Source organism: Oryza brachyantha, chromosome 1, assembly GCF_000231095.2.
Source record: "Oryza brachyantha chromosome 1, ObraRS2, whole genome shotgun sequence".
Lineage (NCBI taxonomy): Eukaryota > Viridiplantae > Streptophyta > Magnoliopsida > Poales > Poaceae > Oryza > Oryza brachyantha.
The window spans coordinates 12,917,355-12,939,822 of NC_023163.2; the positions used below are offsets into that span (position 1 = coordinate 12,917,355).

General features: G+C 37.8%; 3 long non-coding RNA genes across 11 annotated transcripts; all 3 read left to right on the forward strand.

Moving 5' to 3' along the window:
* Positions 1 to 86: 86 nt before the first annotated feature.
* LOC102707622 lies at positions 87 to 3,257 on the forward strand. 5 transcript variants are annotated; one of them, XR_001551347.2, is made up of 6 exons: positions 87 to 687; positions 780 to 869; positions 1,134 to 1,192; positions 1,327 to 1,419; positions 1,519 to 2,408; positions 2,774 to 3,256. It is a non-coding gene; the product is annotated as an uncharacterized LOC102707622 (long non-coding RNA). The 5 variants fall into 5 exon arrangements; XR_423015.3 differs by having other exon boundaries at positions 87 to 869; positions 1,134 to 1,196; positions 2,774 to 3,257; XR_001551341.2 differs by having other exon boundaries at positions 87 to 869; positions 1,137 to 1,196; positions 2,774 to 3,257.
* Positions 3,258 to 3,549: 292 nt separating this feature from the next.
* On the forward strand, positions 3,550 to 11,142 carry LOC107305593. The gene is made up of 8 exons (XR_001551809.2): positions 3,550 to 3,854; positions 5,035 to 5,118; positions 5,968 to 6,032; positions 6,954 to 7,037; positions 7,443 to 7,531; positions 8,092 to 8,131; positions 8,845 to 8,921; positions 9,059 to 11,142. It is a non-coding gene; the product is annotated as an uncharacterized LOC107305593 (long non-coding RNA).
* Positions 11,143 to 11,271: 129 nt separating this feature from the next.
* On the forward strand, positions 11,272 to 20,045 carry LOC102708381. 5 transcript variants are annotated; one of them, XR_001551806.2, is made up of 5 exons: positions 11,272 to 12,435; positions 12,890 to 12,932; positions 16,761 to 17,118; positions 17,193 to 18,777; positions 19,145 to 20,045. It is a non-coding gene; the product is annotated as an uncharacterized LOC102708381 (long non-coding RNA). The 5 variants fall into 5 exon arrangements; XR_001551805.2 differs by lacking the exon at positions 19,145 to 20,045 and having other exon boundaries at positions 11,275 to 12,040; positions 12,337 to 12,435; positions 17,193 to 19,138; XR_001551804.2 differs by lacking the exon at positions 19,145 to 20,045 and having other exon boundaries at positions 11,278 to 12,435; positions 17,193 to 17,288; positions 17,454 to 19,138.
* The last annotated feature ends 2,423 nt before the right edge of the window (positions 20,046 to 22,468 follow it).

The following is a 22,468-nucleotide window of genomic DNA, read 5'->3' on the forward strand; positions in this document are numbered from 1 at the left end:
CAAAGGGCATAATTGAACCCACATGGCCATCATGATAATTTGTTTTCTTCATTTGATTCACTAGTTAATGGTATATTTTTTTTATTTTCACTTTTATTACTTGTGGGAATCATAAAAGTAAGATTACTTGTTTGTACTGTTATTATTTTTTAATTTTAGGAAAGCGTAATGTCCAACATTAGTTTGTAGGAAAGCTTGTCTACCCGCTTACTAATGACCGTTTTAGGTTGTTCAGCATTGTGGTTGTGCTCATCCATTCATATCTCTTATGGTTTTTCAATATGTGTAGCCTCTATATTTATATTTGGCATGTCTTATTTATATCTTTCTTGTCACTGCCTAATAATCATTTTGTTGCCACCTAATAATCATTTTTATTATTTAATTGGAGACATGTATAGCGGTGCTGCTGGTCTGGTGTCATTGTTTGAATTTTGGTGAAGATTTGCATACTTGCTGATAAATTATATTAATTGAATAAAAAAAATCTAGCTGCAACCATGATTTGAATCAGGCTTGTGTATGAAATATATATGTAATTGATTTGCATACGAAGGTTAAAATCAACCATGACTGCCTGCATGTTTATCCGTGTATCTTTCGTTTGTTTCAATCTTTAGTAAATTACAGGAGAAGATGGTATGAACTAAGCTTTGTTGTTGTCCCCATTGTTTACAGTTAGTTCTGGTATTATTGCCAAAGCCTTAATGTTGAAAATCATATAACTATGTGGGAGAATATTTTAACTAAATTCTTGTCTGACATGTTTACGTTTTCAGCATTGAAGGTACACATGACCGCTACCAGCATTTCGTTGGGTCCGGGAGGGATCTAAATGAAGGTGTAAGCACCAACTATGTCAAAACTCAGTGAGACTTTTTTCTCATCTCATGAATTATAGCTTGTAGTTGCCAGTTTTTATCCTATTGTTTTTTTAACCGGCCTCGACATCCAATTATTATAAAAGTTATGTGCAATAAAATAACCACCAGATTGGTAAAATTAAAGCAAGAGGCAAGTTTTGGATAAATGTGCCTACTTATCTGGCAAACCATATAAAGTAAGACTTGGTGTACTTGTATGATTTTGTCTGTTCTCGTGCACAACCTCTGACAAGTATTTTGATTCTAAAGCAGGATGAAAATGCAAGTATAGAGTCCAACTTCTGGAGACTATCCAAGAGACCATCAATGTAGGTACAGAAACTGCGGCTGAACTCAAAACACAGACATGATTTCTTTGTTCTTCTCAAATCGGCCAATTATATATATTGTGCTGCTAATCTGGACTTAGCATAGTTAACTTTGCTTATTTCTTATTAACCAGACAGAGGAAATGAGTAGAATTGTTAATGAGCTGGATTCCATCCATTTATCCATTAAAAAGGCATCACAAATGGTGAAAGAAATTGGTAGGCAGGTAAGTACCCCTTTCTATGATATCTATTGAAAAGGAACTGATAATCTCTGACTCGGTGTCAACCTAATTATTGTTCATTCATACTGTTCTTAAATGTAGGTTGCAACTGATCAATGTAATACAACATCCTTTGTATAGAATGGGAGCAGTTCAAAATTATGATTACAAATGTGTCTTACTTGGAAAGAGTAGAGAGTTGGCCCTAGCCATCGCAATGATTTCATCTACACTAATATAAAAAGTACCAAGAAGTATATATGTTTAAGTGCTCTGTGCAGGTTTAAATTTCTTTAATAGTCAAGAACATGTAACCAATCTATGCAGGTTAAATTTTTGCCCAAGCTACATAGCTTGATGGCCTGGTGCTGCAGGGTGTATGACTTAATTCTGATTTGCTGGATGTAATTTGCTTGACTTCAATATTAATTGGATGTATTTTTTTAAGTCCTACTAGGCACTTATTCTTGATTTAATTATTGATTATGCATGATCAACAGAAGAGGCTCTCTCAAAGCTTGAATTCATAATTTTTAAGGAGAACGCACATGATAGAACCATTGGAACTTAAAAGTTTCAGTGTAAGCAGAGATTGGTTTTGATGAGTAACTTTATTATGAATGGAAAAATTGTCCAATATCTTTGGAGCTTGCAGAAAGTTAAGATTTCTTAATATTTTAGCTGCCACTTCATGGTAGCTGCCACTTCATGGTAACTTTATTATGAATGAAATCACATAATGCAGCCACAGATATTAGGCGGTGATGCTGTTGCCAAAGACAGCCATAGAGCCATTGGTGGTAGGTCCTCTTATGAGTAAGGTTGAAAATATGTGTTGTTACTATCCACTTCCCTTCCCTGATCCCTTCAATTTGTTTTTCTTTGCATCATTTCTAAACTTTTTGGTTCTGCTTATTTTAAGCTCTTGTGTTGAAGTCAAACAGAACACTAACGGGCCACAGCTAAGGTTGGAGGTAATGTGCTCTTTGCAGGTAATCAAAGTAATTTCTACTAATCAACCAACTAAAAGACAAAGGCATCCTATTCTTTGGATCAATAAATCTGAAACTCGTTATGTTTAAATCAATAACATAGTTGATGAACAACCCACCTTAAAATGTGACTGGTTATTGAACTATGGAAGTCAATGGAATATTAAGTGATATGTCATGCCTCTAATAACAAAAGCATTTTTTTCTCACTTTCATCTATGATACCTTGGTTCACCTGGTCTTTATATACAAAGAAACATAGTTCTTTCTCAATTTAGTCTAATTTAATTTTGATTAAGTTTGGAATAGTAGCTTTATTACTTCCTTTTTCTGGATAATGATGGTATTGAATGCCGATGAAATAGGGATTAGAGGAGGTGTCAGATAATAGCATCAGAGGATGACATGTCAATGAGGTAACATGTTACCCATGCTTTGTATTTATGATCAGTGGTGCATGCATAAATAAGAAAGCTACATCTATATTCTCTCTTAAATGCAAAGAAACCTTAAACTTTCTTTAAAAGGGGGGAAAATGGGATATGCATGTATACCTATTAACCCATGGAGTAACAACTAAAAGGCGGTTTTTGTTCTACACCCTTTTGATTTCCCTAGCCTCAAGCTCGTAGGATTTGACCTAAAAATCACATTGTTAATATGTCTATTAGCAAATTAGGTTCAACTTGATTATGCATCTAGGGTAGCTTAGCTAGTTTTTATCACACTACATCCAAGTTAGACATCTTATTATGATATACCGTTATTTTAGTAAATCACAATAATCGTGTTTTGGTCTTACGGCCCTAATCTCCAGCCAAATCTCTCCACTAGGCTACAAGGGCTACTCCAAACCCTCATGTTTTTCGCAAACATGTTTTGATGATGGTTCACAATGAGTTTCTTAATTTATTTTTTCTAAAGTATAGTAGTTGAATGCTTGAACTCTAATTTGATTGTTGTGTTAAGTCCATGCACTGATGACAGTTTGATATGGATGCTCGATGGTGGGAAAGAATAGTAAAGATAGGTGCTACTTAAGAATAAAGTCATCATCCTTATTGTAACATAACCCAGGTAAATTCTCTGGAAATTAACTGGCTTCACCAATTAGTTTATACAAAATTTGAATGTAGCAGATGATAGCATCTTTCATGAGGTGTCTTGGCAAATTATACTGTTTTTTGAATTTTTGTTTACCTTTTTATGGAAGAAGCCAGGATCCTAAATAACCATAGGACTCGATAAGTCCCGTGAGTGAATGTTTTTTTCTTTCTTATATGTTCGTTATATGATACTATGCTACTTTGGAAGGTCATAACCTGCATCAATTTGTCACGATTCCACCGGATGATCCTTCTTTTGTTTTGATAACGAGTATAGGGATTATGAAGAAGGTATGGAGTTGCACGCATTCTGTGAGAAGTTATGGACCTCCCATTTTTGGTGAGATATATATATATATACATACATACATACATATATTGAAAAATGTACAGTTACCGCAGAAGAATTTTATGCATGCACTCAATTCATATGGGTCATAACGTTCCTTGCACGTGCACGACTACTAATGCACTAGAAATCATAATCAAAATGGAGAATTCTATTTGCCTTCTTGATACTGGAAGTTTTACACACAGAAATATTTTCTTATGATTATACTACATCCTGGATGCGGAATGTTGAAATGTTTTCTTATGATTATACCGCATCCCGGATGTGGAACGTTGAAGTATATTTCTGTGCATTCAACTAGCAATAGTACGAAATCATTCATAGAATGGAGCTGAACCAATGGAGTTAAAATGTTTATGATTTTTGAAGGGCTTGGTGTGGCTTTCTCAATGAATAATGTGGACAAAGTATGATAAAAAAAACCAACACAATATGCTTTCTTCTCTTGACTGCTGTGCTAATTTTTAGTCTCTGTCATTTAGAGTTGTTACCAAACCATCAATGGCAACTGCACTTTCCAAAAAATGGCCCCTTTAATATTGGCACCAGGAGTATATGATACGAAAGAAATATGATGGCAGGTAGGTAGAATTATCATTATTTCCATTTATTTCTAAAGTACTATAGTAATCAAGAACTATTTTGTTGCCACAAGAAATATCAGTTCTTTGTATGTTGTATACTTAGTTCGATCCCACTCTCTGAACTACGAATCAACTGATATTTTTGTAGGTCGTTAACTACAAAGCCACTCTTTATGCCTTTATGCTCTCAATATGCTTTTATTGCATATCTTTACGATTTCTCTGGTCTCTTAGCAACTTAGAAATTTGTATGACATACAATCAATCTATTTTGAGGCAATTACTCCGTATTACTCTATTGCTTGATGACGAGACGTCACATCCCCATATCCTGCTCATACTACATATGTACCCTTGGATTGAGGTTGATGGATGAGTTGGTCTCGAAAATTGCGTAGAAGATCATTTTATTTTCTGCTTTCAATTTTTATTAATACTTTGCTGCTAAATATCACCACAATTTCATAACAGTTTTGAGCTAAAATTGGCTTATTTTTGGCATCCACGTCCAACCCTCAAATGTCCTTATGTTCTAAAATAACAGACGGTAATGTACTTATACTTTTCATCTTGTAAATTTGCAGCTATTAAAGCAACCAAGACCAACAAAGAACTGTGGATGTTTCTGCATGATGAATTGGCTGTTACCACGATACCAAGTGTCATGGGTACCATTTCCTCACAAAAATTTTCATAATGAATATTGTTCTTTGGCACGCATACTTTTCTTATGTACATAACTAATTACTGAAAATTATATGTAGAATTGTTCGCTATAGAGTGTGAAGACTTCGTATACTAGGAAAACCAGCTCAAGTGCATTTTCTGTAATAACCTAACCGGACAACATACAAACATATCCATACATGTCTACAAATCAATCTCAACGAAAATACTGTCCTCATGTCTAATTTTTCACATAAACATGTACCAACAAACAATTTTTACCTAATAAACTATTATAAATTTTCGTTTTCCCCTCCTTTTTTCACTAATGAATTTTTAATCATTCGTAAATTTATTATTTTCAGCTATTTCTTGCACCAAACTTCACTACAAATTAATCTCTAACACATTTATTTTTTCTACCAAATTTTGTCAATTTTTTTTAAATTCTCCTAAAATTTAAACGGCCCTAGCGTGCTATACTGAAGTCGTCCCTCGGCAGATTCCGCGGTTGCCACAACGGTAACCGCGGTAACGTGAACCCTGATCTTAGTGATATCCGCCTTAACATCTATGGAATTGCTTGACTTTACTAGCAACCATTCGGCACTTGGACGAAATCACTGTTTGCATACTTACGCTCACTAATACATGTACGGTAGACTAACTGTGACCTTCGGAAGGATATAGACACTCACTGGTAGATACTCATATATTTCAATTTCAAAACTTTTAAAATATATGGTATTCTTTTTACTGTTTTAAGTACAATTTTAATTTATGGGTGTTCAATAATTTCATGAAATGATCTCGTTATAAACTTGACAATCTTGTTGATGACATGCTTAAAGATGGCTGTAGGGATGCATCTGGTGAATGTGAAATGAGAAATTCTGGTGAGGTTCGCGCTGACCAGGTATTATGCTATTCCTACATTTTCCACTTCACACAAAAACAAAATAATATGTGGAGGTAACGATGAAAATTAAATAGAGCTATGCATATATGTGTATATATGTTTTCCTAGTGCAGTGAGGTCTTTTATTTATGTTCCATACATACTAAATTGTGTATAGTGTAAACCAATATTAGATAACTAAAAGGAGCCTACATTTCATATACTAGGGATTGTTCATATGGAATTGCTAGGGTAGATTCATATGATTCTCCATATCAGTAAACACAAACCTGCTGATTAAGGGCAGCGTATGGTTCCTTCAATTTTGTTTGGTGGATCCACATGGTCGTGCAGGTGAATTGAACTGTGGCTGTCCGATAAGAATATAAGTAGTTTTTGGACAGGATATGTTCGATAGACATGTTTTGGGATTTTTCCCACATAATGTTATCTATTGTGCAAAGTTTATTATGCTATGTTTAACTTCCTATTAAATTTCTAAACCATCCTAATTATTCTTTAACTATGGATGAAAGGATATTTTGTTTAGTTGACTAGTATTGACACGTGTGCTGTTGCAAAGCCACTCTCTTGACCACCTTTTCAGTACACTTTTTTTATGCATGTTTATGATTTCTCTAGCCTCTTAGCAATATCAAAATTCATGTTAGTTCTTCTCTACTTATATCAATACATGTGCATAACAAATTTGTGCTAAAATTTCGGTTCTGTTGGGTGCTTATTTCTTGTTTTATTGAAAAACAGGCCGTTGAATCTAAAGTCAGCCGTGCAATTGTTGATTCTGTTGTTTTTGGTGCTCCTGGCTATGCTAAAAGAATATGCTATTTTCAGTGGCATCTTTATGTAGTCTTCAAACACTCTTTTGTGTTCGTAAATAAAATATGGAAATTGATATGACTTTCTTCTTGCAACTTTCAGCTTTGGAAGGAATGGAGACCAGTCGAAGATCAGTGGCTGTAACAGAATGAGGAACTAACCACTTTTCTCTCTGTCCATGAGGAGGTCGAGTGAAATTTATTGTATTAAATATGGTTTTTAGCAAATCCATTAGGATGCTGAGAGCACTCATTACTTGGGACTTGTGATACACATGTTTGTTGTTCATGTACTGCGAAATTACTTACGGAACATTATGTGTAGGATTATTTGCAATAGAGTATGGATTTGACTTTGTTTGTAGCATCTCACTGGGAGGATCATCGAGTGAATAATGCTTTTCTCGTATTGTGAACTACTTATAGAACATTCTTGAGTTTGCCGACCAAATTACACATGGCTTGTGAATTAGTTTTCCCACCTTTAGAAAGTCACAACCAAGTGGGTGTGTCACCTGCTTGTTATTCACACCTTATTTTTCTTTTTGACTAATTCTGATGAACATTTTCTTACATTCATTTATTTGATCAGAAACCTTGGATTTAGTTGGAGCCAGCAACAAGCTAATAAAACAGATAACAAACTGCATTGTGAAATCCTGCACGAATATAAACTAGGGGGTAAGTGTTTTATTCCTTTTTAGTTAATCACTATGGTAGTTGCAGTACTTTGGTATTTTCTAGGTGGATGTTGTTCGTGGCTTTGCTTTGTTTGGCTTAAGGAGTACTGTTCTTTTTGCATGTGCTTACATGCATAGAATAGTTAATTGTGTAAACTTTTTATCTGACTGCAAGGAAGTTTTTTTCTCCACTAGTAAGATGCAGTTGTAAAATTTAAAATGTACATGTTCATTCAACCAAAAGTGATTTATTGATGAAAACGTCCATAACATCAACATAGTACTTTCTAACTTGTAATGTTGCTCAATTCTTGTAATGTTGCTAGTAGAATTTTAATTTTCAAATTCAAATATATATAACCTAACACTTCTTTTCAAAACATTTGCGGATTTTAATTAGGATATGGCATTTCAGTATGTTTGTCCACTAAGATATACAAGAGCTATATATATTTACAGGGGATCGTAGGTATCATCGTTGTGTTTTTTTATGTACTAATAACTAACTTGTAATGTTGCTCAATTCTTTTTGTAACTTTTAATTACTTGATTCTTTCTCAGTAAGGCCATTCAAGATGGGACAGATTCCGCTACTTTGAAGGTAAACATCTTTGTAATAGCTGCTTATAATCTTATATGGGTGCTGAGATAACGTTAGAGGATAATTATATGGAAGACGTAAAATGGAATTTTTTATTTGAGAGTTCCTTATAGATGGAGTTCAATGCCCATCTATACTGCAAGGTGATTAGAGCGTTGCTAAAACTTTTCCCATTCTATTGATATATTAATTCCATTACTCAATTGAGTTTTCTGATTCAGTTATTCATTTTCCCACCTCTCTTCAAGTATGTGTTGTATGCTCTTCGTAGTTTATGTAAAATCAAAATTATAGTTTTGTAACAAATGGGCAAGGGCTGTTTGGAGAAACTCTGAAGATGTTTAACTATCTTTACTATTTTGCCCTGACAAGTTTGTTGTACATTTGAATGGATGTGCATAACCATCTATAATTTTTATTCAAAGAATGTTATCAACTACAAGAAAATGACTAAGAAAGCATATCTAATTTTCTCATTCAGATTTGAAATATCATGTGATGAACTAGGTCATGTCACCTGCCTGCTTATCAACATATTAAGCACGCCATTTTAATGTACTCTTTCACAGAGATGTTCTGTGTGTTACCTGCTACCTCCAAAAAAAAATTATGATAAAAAATCTGTAGTTTTCTTTTTTGGATTGCATCTAAAGTAATTACTGCCTTTATGCTAAGGTTCGATTCCACTATCGTTGTGCTAATGTATTTCATAGGCTCTCTTCCATTTAACAAGAGGTCGGTCATGTCAGTATATCAAAGAGTATCTGCTTGAATGAAGATATTCCTGGAGGTTTGTTTCGTCTAAGATTTAATCTTCTGATTAATGAAGTGATAATGATCAAATTCTTATGGTCCTGGGCAGTAACTATATATGCTCTTGGTTCCATGCAAATGCACTGCATGTTAATTTAATCCTAACATTTGTAGGATATTCAAGAACTGGAATAATTGTCTTGTTTTTTGTATTACGGGCTATAATTTTGGAGGCAAATTGGTAAAGGAAGAGGTGTCGGGATAAACCACAGGGCTAAGCGGGGAAGGAAATGGAAAGCAGAATCCTACCCATGATATCTACTGGCATGGATGCTGCTTCGATTTCTTTAGAATGGTTTTGTGCTACTTTTATATCCTGGTGCTCTATTTCAGTACTATATGTTTGCTTTGAATTGACCTCTCCTGACTAAATGCCTTTATGCACCCTTTCCAGTGTTCTCCACATCATGTTTCCTTTTAAAAGTAGAAATATATATACCACATGGCATGCTGGTATTTCCTTTTAATTATATAACATAAAATATTCCAGCATAGAAATGTCCATGCTACTCAAAGGTGGAAATTTTGTTGTTATATCAACCCGTGCAATTATTTGATGTTATATATCTTTGTATCTCACCAGCTATACTTGAGAAGAAATAGCCCATTATTCTTGCACATGCACTTTCATATTATATGTGAGATCTATTTTTGTTAGCCAATTGTTAATATCTACTGCACCTATCCTGGTTTTCTTTGCCCCTTCCATTTAGGCACTGTAGCACCTAATCTGAAAGTAAACAATAATGTAAGACATCACTTTCTTCCATGCATTCATATGCTCCTGGAGCCTACTATGTCCAAGGTAGTGAGATTCGAAAGATATAATTTATTGCCATCTAACTTATACACAAAAACTATTGGAGTTTTAAGGCGATGTCACGTTTCTGAGTTATTTAAACACTTGACAGCCCCAAATAAATGCTAATACAACAACATGAACTTCTAATCAGCCTATGCTTAGGGATGGTATGGTGTACAACCAAGGCCCATTTTCTAATCTGGTAATTTTGAATGTTTCTTCATTTTTTACAAAGAAAGACATTAACCTTCTTTTTGAAATTTTCCATTCATCTATACTCATGCCTCTACATTTTCTGCACCACAAAATGCTGGTACTGAAACACATACATCCAAATTGGTCTCTATACCCTTTGGTCACTACCTTGGATTGCTGGTGGTGGAGCCAAAGCTCACCCAAAGAGGGTTGGCGGTGGAGTGGGACGGGTGATGGAGGTGGTTGAGTTGGGAGGTTGATGGAGATCTAACATGTGTGCCCTAATTTAAAAATAAGTTTTAGCTGACTGGACTGTCAGGTACGCCACCCAAAACTAATAAGTTTTAGCTGACTGGACTGTCAGGTACGCCACCCAAAACTACTCTAGATTGAGTTAGTGGTGTAATTCGTTTTTTCCCTTTTGTTATGTGGTGATTGAAGAACTTGGGTTCAGAGTGTGTTCAGACTGTTCTAGAAAACTAAAGTATGTTTAGACAGGGATATGTATTGTATAACTAACTCTCAAGTTGAAAATAAATATAAGGCAAAAGTTATAAATATGTTCTTTTTTCATGAATGGAAATTGCACATCTTACAAAATATTACAGTGCGTTCTGTAGATTATGAAACTTCTACTAGGAGAAGAATAGTCATTCTCAATGATTATATACAGTTATAAGTTTGAGTGGTAAGCACATGCCAACCGTGATGATTCTGACGTTCATATCAACACCCATGCACAGGTTTGGAGGTCTTCCCTACCTCCCTTATTGAATAAAGTTAATAATAGCCAAGAGATGATCTTCTTGAAGTATTGTGGCAACTGGCAACTGATAAAATTTTAAATTGTTACACATCAATATTCTGTGTAAAGGGCTAAAGGTTAGTTGTAAATTGGACGGCTCATTCAAAGAATACAGACATGGTTTCACCCAACACTATCTGCATACTGCTACTTTGATATTGATACATTTTGTCTAAAAAGATAATATTTTTTATTGTGATCCTTCTTTATTTGATTGTGAGGAAATTTATATCAAATTTCTGGAATTACAAATTAATCACATTTGCCTATGTGCCTATGTGATAAATGTACGAATTCATCAACATTGTACATAGCTAATAGCCTAATACTGATAATTACCCAAAAAGCAATGAGTAAAAAATTAATATATTTGCATAGACTATCTGATATATATATGTAGGGACAATTTTGTTTTTACCCTTATTTTGATCTCTAATATTGATTTTACCCCTTCTTTTTAGGGTTTTCATTTTTACCCCTGTTTTTTGAACTCAATCAAAAGTTTGCCGCTCTTTTGGATGAAGGGTACTAACGGTGTTAAGTCAACCATTAAAGTACTAATTTATCCTTTGCTGGAAACTTCATTTTTATTCTTGTATTTTTATCATTTACGGTTTTGCCCTCCGTTCTAAATTACATCAATATATATACATCAACGGAAGCACTATTAAGAATACAATGATAAAAATGAAATTTCCGATAAAGGGTAAAATGGTACTTTAATGACTAACTTAACACCGTTAGTATACTCCATCCTAAAGAGGTTGAGTTCAAAAAAACAAGGGTAAAAATAAAAACCCTAAAAAGAAGGGGTAAAATCAATATTAGAGATTGAAACAAGGGGAAGAACGAAATTGCCCCATATATGTATGTATAACAAAGTTAAATTTGAATGGTGTTACATTGCCTTTGTCCAGTAGGTATGTACATACTAGAAATGCGCACACTAACACAAATATCAATACAGTGTAAATGCATTGAACACCTAGGAGAAAATAATCATTGTTAATATAAAGATGTAGAAATAAATATTGAATCTCATACCGTAGATTATGAGAGTACCTAGACATCTGGTATCATTATGAAAAACATATATCTTGAGCTACAAGACAGGAACCTAGGGAAGGGGATGTATTCCTCCCACCTTTGATAATCTCTACACTTAAAAGCTTATCCGTTTTCTTGTGTTGTTTTGTCACATGTTTCAGCTTGCTAGGCAAGGGAATCCATAGTAGCTCTCATGATGTATTCATCAGCCTAGCTGCAGAGTTCAACATTAGTCGTATATTTGGAGGTCTGCAACCATAAGAACATATAGTGTGGTTTTTATGCAGTGGGATAATGCAAATTGATTTATTTCTAATGTTTGATACATTTTTTGCTTGGAAGTTAGGAAGAGGAATTAGGTATGCCTTCGCATTTGTGCCTTGTCATAGTTGTGTTTAATCCTAACTTGAAGTTAGTTTGCCCATTTGCTTTAGAAATTCACAACCAAGTAGCCTGTTACTTGCATATTGTTCAAACTAATTTTTTTCTTTTTAAGCTAATTGTGATGAACATTTTCTTTCTTTTATATTTCTTATAACACAGCGTGGATTCAATTGGAGCTTACAACAAGTACATGAGCTGCCAACATAAAGTTGCACTAGGAGATCCTGCACCAAACATCCCCTAAATACAAACTAGTGGGTATGTATTTTATTCCTTTTTAATAAATAACTATAGTAGTTGTCTTCCTATGGCATTTTATTGCTGGGCTTTGTTGGTTGACTTGACTGAGTATTGCTAGCAACACTAGTTCTAAAAGAAGTCATCACATTGCATAGCATAACCATGGTTATCCATTTCCAGTTAGAATTACATATGCATTTCTTTTCTTTGTTCTTTTAATCCGGTAGGAAGAGGTTCAAAGCAAAATGAAGGTGTGCTAGCTTTCTAAGAGTTTTAATACCTACAAGAAAATAAATGAAGTGCTCGGAAGCACAATTTTACAATGTACAAAATAAATGTGGCCATTTTTTCGTGCCTCCTAGTCCGATTTATTATAATTTGAAACAAGCATTTTGATAACCTTGTCTCATCAACATTGTGCTAAAATTTTCATGCTGATGGATGTTCGTGAATTATGGTTATATTGGCCAAGGATGGAGAGAAGATGGTACATGCTCCACATTCTGATGTGAGAGGTAATGCTATCTCTAGCCAATCATCTATTTTGGTTGTTGGACTCTTCAAGTTGGTACAATTTTCACTTAATTGTACTCCAAGAAAAAGAAGCAATTTCTGATGTATTTGGACATGTGTGTTTCTAGGCTCATCCTTAGAAATTGGTTTTTTCTGTGACTGGGACCCGGGGTAGTGTCCTATCATCAATATATTACCTATCCAAACTCTACCAGGTAGTTCTATTGTCATGTGGGGCTAACACTACCAATGGCGGGCCCGCACCCATGGCACAACAGTTCATGCGCAATAGCAGCCGCCAGTGTTTCCTAGTGGCTAGAATTCAATCTAGGAAATCAGCATGCTAAGGAACGCTAGAATTAAGGAAAGCTAGACTTAAGGGGTTTGTTTTCTTTCAGTGCAGGATAGTTTGTTTGCTTTTAGTAGTAGCCTAAATGCCTATATAATAATTATACCAGGCACTTTACAGATCAAGCAATAACAACCTATTCCTAATCTCTTCAGTTGTTTTGAATCTCACCTCTTTCACCATTGCGCGCTCGGGAAAAGTCCCTAGCGCCCCTACCTCCTCGAGCTACGAACTCTGTAGTTGAGGCCCTACTGTCTTGGGCGCCGACTCCCTTGACAACTTGGTATCAGCTTCTAGGTGTTCTTCTGTCTACTCCAACACGTCGTCACCACCAACCGACACCCTACCATCGCCAACCCCATCCATCTCTTTGGCCATGTCCGAGCCTTCTGCAGCCAAGCTCGTTGCGCTCATCAAGGTGCTATCGGCAACCGTCGATAGGCTCCAGGTATCCGTCGTCACGCTCCAGCAGGTGCCGCCCTCCACTAGGAAGCCCATAGGCGAGCACCAAAGTAATCGGCCATCGCGATTCCAAAAGATGAATTTCCCCAAATACAACAAGTCTAATCCTCTCGCTTTCATCAACCATTGTGAATCTTACCTTCACTAGCAACGGATTACAGAGGTCTCGATGGCCTCCTACAATTTGGAAGACAGCGCGCAGATGTAGTTCGTCCAAGTTTAGCAAGACGAGTGCACACCGCCATGGGGTTGCTTAACCGAGCTATGATGCATTCACCCATGGGTTCGGTGTAGTTCTCATCCAAGACCACCATCCCGTGGCCTTCTTTAGCCAGCCAGTGGCACCTCTCCATAGTCCATTGGCAGCATATGAACGGGAATTAATCGGCCTCGTCCTCGCTATTCACCATTGGAGACCATACGTATGGGCTCATCGTTTTCTGCTATGAACTGATCATTTCAGTCTTAAATTATTGCTTGATTAGCACTTGGCCACCATTCCCCAACATCATTGGGTAGGCAAGCTCCTCGGCTTTGACTTCACGGTGGAGTACAAGGCAGACGCCCTTTTGTGGCGCGACACCAATGAGCTCATGCTCCTCGCCATCTCTAGGCCATGGTTTGACTTCATTGACCGTTTGCATCAAGACCACGATCCCGATCCAGCACCGATGGCACTCTGAGATGAGTTGCGAGCCAACCAGCGCAGGGCCCCGTGGGCCTTGACCGACGACATGGTGATGTACGGCGGCTACCTCTACTTCCCACCGGCTTCACCGCTCTCTAGGAAATCATCGCCGCGATACATGGTGATGGCCATGAAGGTATCCAGCGCACTCCATCGACTCTAGCACGACTTCCACTCATCGAACCTTTGCTCGTCATCCAGGACCATGTCCACACGTGCATCACTTGCCAATTCTACAAGTCTGAACATCTATACCCGGCTGGTCTCCTACTTTCACTCCTAGTACCCACAGTGGTTTGGGTGGACATCGACCTTGATTTCATTAAAGTGTTGCCCCGCATTGGTGGCAAGTCAGTAATCCTCACGGTGGTGGATTGCTTCAGCGAGTATTTCCACTTCATACCATCGGCGCACCCATACTCAGCATAATCGGTGGCCCAATTCTTCATCGAAATTGTTCGCCTCCATGGCGTGCTGTAGTCCATGGTCTCGGACAGGGACCCGGTGTTCACCTCCATGTTTTGGAGGGAGCTCATGTGTCTCATCAGCGCCAAGTTACACATGATGTTGGCCTTCCACCCACAGTTCAACGGGAGGATCAAAGCCGCCAACAAGGTCATCGTCATGTTCCTCCATTGCCTCACCGGAGACCGTGCCCATCAGTGGATTCCTTGGCTGCCAAGGGCGAAATACGTCTACAACACGGTGTTCCAATCATCACTCAAGGACACATTGTTCCGGGTCATCTACAGCCACGACCCCCCACCGTCCTCTCATATGAGCTAGGCGACACTCGGGTGGCAGCTGTCACCAAGAGTATGGCAGAATGGGACGAGTTTCTCGCAGACGTCCACTATTGTCTTCAACAAGCTCAGGCCATCTACAAGCAGCATTATGACAAGAATCACCGTGACATCAACTTCAAGGCCGATGACTGGGTATCGCATCTTCGCCATCGTGCCTTGGCCTCCCTCAACGTCATAATGGCAGGCAAGTTGAAACCACAATTCTACGGGACTTACCGCATCCTCATCATCATCAACGATGTCGCCTATCTCCTCGAGCTTCCTCCACGCGTGCGTCTTCACGACGTGTTTCATGTCAGCCTCAAGAAGTTCGTCGGCACACCACCTTCTGCACCGTCTCCTTTACCGAACACTCACCATGGGGCTGTATCCCGAGCCAGAGCGAGATGTGCGTTTGCGTCTCGCCCAAGGAGTCCACCAAATCCTAGTCCAATGGAAGGGTGGATCCATAGTATCTGCTACATGAGAAGACGTCGATAGCTTCATCGACCACTATCCAACCTTCCAATTCAAGGACGAGCTGCTCGTCGAGGGGGGAGATGTCATGTGGGGCCTACACTACCAACAGTGAGCCCGCACCCATGGCGCATCAAAAGATGCGCAACAGTAGCCGCCTGTGTTTCCTAGTGGCTAGAATACAATCTAGGAAATCAGCATACTAAGGAAAGCTAGAATTAAGGGGTTTGTTTCCTTTTAGTAGCAGGCTAAATGCCTATATAATAACTGTACTAGGCACTTTACGGATCAAGCAATAATAGCCTATTCCTAATCTCTCTTTTGTTCTGAATCTCACCTCTTTCACCATTGCACGCTCAGGAAAAGTCCTTGGTGCCCCTACCTCCTCGAGCTATGATCTCTATAGTTGAGGGCCTGCCGTCTTGGGCGCCGACGCCCTTGACATCTATGAAATCTGTTTTTGCTAAAAATGACTATTTCAGGAGCCGTAACATGCTTAGCTTATTCAGCCTACGCTATTTTTAGCATGTCTTCCGATGGTAATTATGATACATAGAGGATGGTAGATGCTCTACTTTTTTATATGCAAAATGTATTACTATCTAGTTTATCATCTATTTTGATTGGACTCTTGAGATTGCCAGAAGGTGCAATCCACCGTTTTTTTCTGCACAAATAATTTATTTGGTTAATTTCATGTATGAAAGTAGAATTTTAATTTTCAATTTCAAAAAACATCTAACTTTAGTTCCCTTGTTTTTCCTTTGTTTCCAAAGGTAACATTTGTTCCTTCCAGTCCATAAACCAATACGTTACATTTGTGTGACTGAAATATGTTATGTGGTATTTTAGCACAAGGTAATATTTTTGACATACCAATTGACTGCCTGTCATTAGTTCTGTTAATTGGTTCATGTGTTATTTTGTTCATAGGTTTTTTAAATGAAATGTCGATTGGGTTAATCTGAGAGGCCCCCATGGTACCTTTCAGTTGTTGGAGGAGCTCTATATGTATGATTGACTGCAGAATAATTCAGATATCATTACCAACCTTGTATTCATGTTGCAGGAAGCATCAAGCCGGAGCTCAAGCGTTGTTACAGATTATGTTGGTTGTCTCAGGAAATATCAAATACCACCAAAGGTCTCATACTGTATGATGAATGATGCCCTTACTGCACATATGCTCATTCCATTTTGAACAAAAAGGAATGGCACCTATCTGATTCTTTTCCCTTTTCAGCACATCTCTCTCTCTCTCTCTTTAATTTTACTGTACCCCCTAAACATAGAGGGAGCAAATATTTCTGTGCATTCAACTAGCAATAGTACTAAATCAGTCACAGATGGAGCTTAACCAGTGGAGTTAAATGTTTATGATTATTGAAGGGCTTGGTGTGGCTTTCTCAATGAATAATGTGGACAAGGTATGATAAAAAAAATCAACACAATATGCTTTCTTTCTCGAGTGCTAAGCTAACTTTTACTCACTGTCATTTAGAGCTGTTACCGAATCATCAGTGGCAACTGCGCTTTTCTAAAAATGGCCCCTTTATCTTGGCACTAGGAGTATGATACTAAAGAAATATGATGGAAGGTAGGTAGAATTATCCTTATTTCCAATTATTTGTCAAGTATTATAGTAATCAAGAACTCTTTTGTTGCCATGAGGAATACCGTTATGTTTGTTCTGATTCTTTGTATGTTGTATACACAGTTTCATCCCATTCTCTGAACTATTAATCAACCGATATTTTTGCAGGTTGTGAATTGCAAAGCCACTCTTTCAGCCTTTATCCTCTCAATACACTTTCATTCCATATCTTTACGATTTGTCGTGTCTCTTGGCAACTTAGAAATTAGTATGGCATACAATCATTCTCTTTTGATGAAATTCTTATTCTTTAGGAAAATTGTGTAGGTCACCTTATTTTGAGCTTTCAATTACTATTTGCCGGTGCATTCCCTTCGCTAATGTCTTATGTTTGCTAGTCAAAACACATCTTTTCTGAGGTATGTAGTTGTGTTTACTGATCCAAATGTGAATTCAGTTTGTCTAGGTCAGATTTAATAAATTCTACATTTTAATCGTAGTTTCTTACAATAGAGATCCATCAATCTTTTTACCCTGCCCTATATAAACTTTTGAGTAAATGCAATAAAGTTCCAATTGAAATGACCACTCAAGAGGTTATAATGGTCATATTTTACATGGTTAATGTGGGAGCAAGATGGATAAACAACTACCTGACATTATTGTATTATAGAACAGTGATAATTCTTATTTCCGAAAACTACATCACTCGTGTCGTACTCGTGCTCTGCTCCATATATGATGGCAAGACTCTTGTCATTCCTATACCTGTTGTAGCTTGGCATGCATGTAAGTTTTGGAAAATCTATTAACGTTAGTTGATATTGTTTGACATAACATATTTAGCTTTCTATGTCTGAGGAACTTGCTGCTCTTGATCATACATGCACTTGGGATAATGTTCCATTACCACCACATTCAATACCTATACATGCAATTGGGTATTCAAAACTAAGACCAAGTCAGATGGACCCATTAAGAGATATAAAGCTCGTCTTGTAGCTAGAGAGATTTTTTAGCAAACTCAGGGATGCGATTATGATAAAACTTTTGCTCTAGTTGCTCATATGACTACCGTGTGTTCTCTGACTACAGTGGCTGCTACATCTTCTTGGACTATATCTCAAATGGATGCTAAAAATGCTTTCCTTCATGGGGATTTGCATGAGGAAGTTTATATGCAGCCACCTCAAGGTGTTGATGTCCCTTCAGGACATGTTTGTCGACTTCGACATGCTTTATATGGTCTTAAGCAAGCCCCACGTGCCTGATTTGAGCATTTTCACACCTAGTGACCATGATCCTGCTTTGTTTATTCATCTCTCTATGTGGATGTACTTTGCTGCTTTTATATGTTGATGATATGTTGATTACAGGAGATGGCAGATCACATTTCTCATGTGAAAAAGCATCTTGGTGAGCAATTTCAAATGTCTGAACTGGATCCTCTCAGTTATTTCTTAGAAATTGAGGTCCTGCACTCTCGAAAGGGGTACTATATTTCTCAATCTAAATACATACAAGATCGTATTGCTTGTTCTAGACTTGCTGACAATAGGATAGCAGCTTCGTCCTACTGATGGTGTACTTCTCGAAGATCCCTCTCAGTATTGCCATATTGTGGGCAGTCTTGTTTATCTCACTGTTGCAAGACCGGATATTGCTCATGCAGATTATATTTTGAAACAATTTGAGTGCTCCAACTTCTATTCATTTTGAACACTTCGTGTACTGACGTACTTGTGGGGGAACATCATCTCCCCAGTCCTTATTCTATGCTACTAACAGTCGGTTTCAGCTCCATGCTTACTCAAACTCCACTTGGGCAAGTGATCCAACGGACCATCGTTCTGTCACAGGTCACTGTATTCTTCTTGGTTCTTCACCTATTACGTGGGACGTCCAAGAAGCAGGCAACTATATATCGGCCTAGTACAGAGGCTGAACTTCGAGCACTTGCCACTACCACATCAGAGATTGTCTGGCTTCGATGGTTGCTGGCTGACTCCGATGTTTCCTATGATGCCTTCATACCTCTTCCATGTGATAACACTGGATCCATACAAATAGCTACTGATCCTGTGAAGCTTGAGCTTACCAAGCATATTGGTGTTGATGCTTTCTTTACTCGGGCTCATTGTCATCAGAAAACTATTGCTCTTAAGTATGTGCCCTCAGAGCTGCAGTTGGTAGATTTTTTTCACTAAAGCACAAACTCGAGAGCAGTATCGGTTTCATTTGCTCAAACTCGGAGCTATAGATCCACCGCTTCCACCTTGAGTTTGAAGGGGGGTGTTAAGTGTATAAAGGCACATCTCCTATCCCACATGGCCCATGAGCCTCTCTATTTATTGTTGTCCCCACTAATGGAGTGATTGCCTTCTCAAATCCCTAAAGTTAGTAACAATTCTAACCTGTCCAAACTACCTATTAGTCTTATAAATTTATGTTTTGTTGAGATCTATTATTTTGAAAGCATGAATGAAAATTTAGTAGTGATAGGTGATGGGTTGATGTTGGAAGAAGCAAACGACGTATTTAGACTATGTTTGTGACTTTGTGAATTAGTCAAATCACTCTTGTTATTCAGCATGTACTATTTTTCGTGAGAGTTTGATGAGACTTATTACTTTGAGCAACTCACCTCATGGGAATTATGATACAAAGAGAAGGGTAGATGCTCTACATTAAGATTTGAAAAAAGGTATCACGAATAGTTTATAATCAACTTTGGTTCTCTTCTCTTAAGGTTGCTAGAAGCTCTACACCACTGTTCCTTTATGCATGTAATTTATTTGGATATGTTATATGATAATAGAATTATAATTTTGAAATTCAATAACATCTCACTTTAATGTTCTCTTGTTTTCACAATGTTTGTGATTAATTAGGATAGGGCATTTCAGAGTATTTTGTCTACCAAGAATGTTTACTCATAGTTCTTCTATTCTCTACCTTTAATTTAATGTATTAAAATATGTTTAGTCATGGTTGTGTTACGCCATCTAATAAGGTATTGTATGCCATTTCGTATTGGGGCTTCTTTTATATTTAGTGCTCAGCAACCTCAATTTCACATAATCAGGCTTTAGGTACCAGCACCACCTTTTTATACTATTTTCTTGATGATATTTCAGGGATTACAAGGGTAAATCAGTACTATCATTTTAAGCTGATCATAAAAAGATCTGAATATGTTGGTAGCCTATCATAATAATTAAGTTGAAATCTGGATACATTGTATTAACAAATGCATGTATTTTTTTCTTCATATATTTTCTGGAATCTTTATCCATGGTACTTCTAATTTATTTTTGTTTTCGAAAGCTGTTATTTGTCCATCTCTAGTATCTAAAATTTGTTTAATGAAATAAACCAACTTCTAGAGTTTAAAAACGTTGTCCACAAAATATATCAACTCCTGTCTTCTCACGTACGATTGGTCCATATGTTCATGACAGATGTACCGACTCCAAATATTATTTTACTTCATCTTTTTTTTCTAGTTGCTTTGAATAAGGGAGTATTTGGCCTTTGTTGACATATTTGAATAAACACTTTGTATAATAACAGTTTTAGTGCATGCTTGATATATTCTCAGTAGTTGTTTGTTATATTCAAATATGTCCTATGTTCAATCTAGTAACACTGCGCCTAAAAAATATGATGTCATCCTTTTATTGCCAGGTAGCCAAAAAGGTCAACCCAGATTCATTAAGACTGAAAGAGAGATTTTATAGAAGTTTTATGGAACGAAAGGAAGCTGTCGAGAATGGGATGTTGCCGATCAACACCCCTTCAGACACAAGCGAAATAAAACAAAAGGTCACCCTTCGCCCTCCTTGAAAATTCCTACTTCCTTCCAAATGATAACCTTAGCTCTTATGTCATTGACAATCTGGGCCGCCGTGGAAGATCAGTGGTTGAAAATGCTCGCGTTGCGCTCCTTCTAGACTAGCCAAGTGGGCATCAGGCATAGCGAGTCAAAGGCCACCTTGTAGCACGTCCGAAACACGCCTCTAGATTGCATCCACCACTCAGCTAGCTCCTTTGTGTCCCCGTATGGTCTCTAGAAGTCGACGCCAATCCAAACTCTCAGGCTTGCCCAAACTGTTTGAGTGAAGGTGTAGTGTAGTAGCAGGTGTCGGCATATTTCCTCTACCCGGGTACTGAGTAGGCAAGTTCGTTGATTTGGCCACCCTCTCTTCTACAAGTTGTCTACTATCAAGCATCTCTCTTTGACTGCCAACTATATGAAAATTTTGATCCTCGAAGGGCCCTTGGCATGTCCCACTAGGGCTCCCCCAAGGGAGATATCTATAGCTAAATAGAAGGAGCTATAAGCTCAGGCCACTGAAAAATCTCCATTTGTTGTGAGCTTACACCATCTAGTATCCTATGCACCTTCTGACAAATGGAGGCCTTGAATTGCCTCCCAATGTTGGGCTAGCGTCGAAAGGGAGTCCCCTGAAGTGTTTGATCCATGTGCGGTTGTGTAAATCTTGCTTCACTGTCAGGTGTTTCTTGGCTGTGAAAGAGTAGCTCTGGCCACTTCATCTTGAGCGGAATTCCTGTTAGCCAAGGGTCTTCCCAGAAGTCCATTAAGGCATCGTCACCGACATGGATATACATCAATGATCTAGCCATGTTGTCGAGCTCGGCCTCGTTGGGCTGGTTGACTTGCATCCATTAGCGATCTTAATGCTTTGTCTTTTGTGCCGACCACCATAGACGCAACTCCTTGATCCCTAGCCCTCCCAGTTCCTTCAGTAGACAGACCTCTTTCCAGGCCACCAGCCAATGTCCTCCGTTCACCTCCTCCCACCCTTTCCATAAGAATCCTCTGCATTTTTGTTCTACCTCTGTGATCACCCACTTGCGCACTGGCAATACCAATCGAAAATGCGGCGACAGTGCCATAAGGATTGATTTTACTAGTCAGAGTCTTTCGTCTAGGCAAAGAAGTGCTAGCTTCCAACCTGCAACCTTTTTTGAGAGCCTATCAAGCATAGGTTGGACCTCTTGCTGCGTCGGCTTCCTCGTGGAAAAAAGCAGCCCAAGGTAGGTGATTGGAAGCTTTTGTAATGTGTACCCTAGAATTCCAGACATTTGGGTAGTCTCTGCATCTGAGCAAACCTGAAACTTGTTCGAACACTAGCAGAATCGTGTGGACCGCAGTTGCC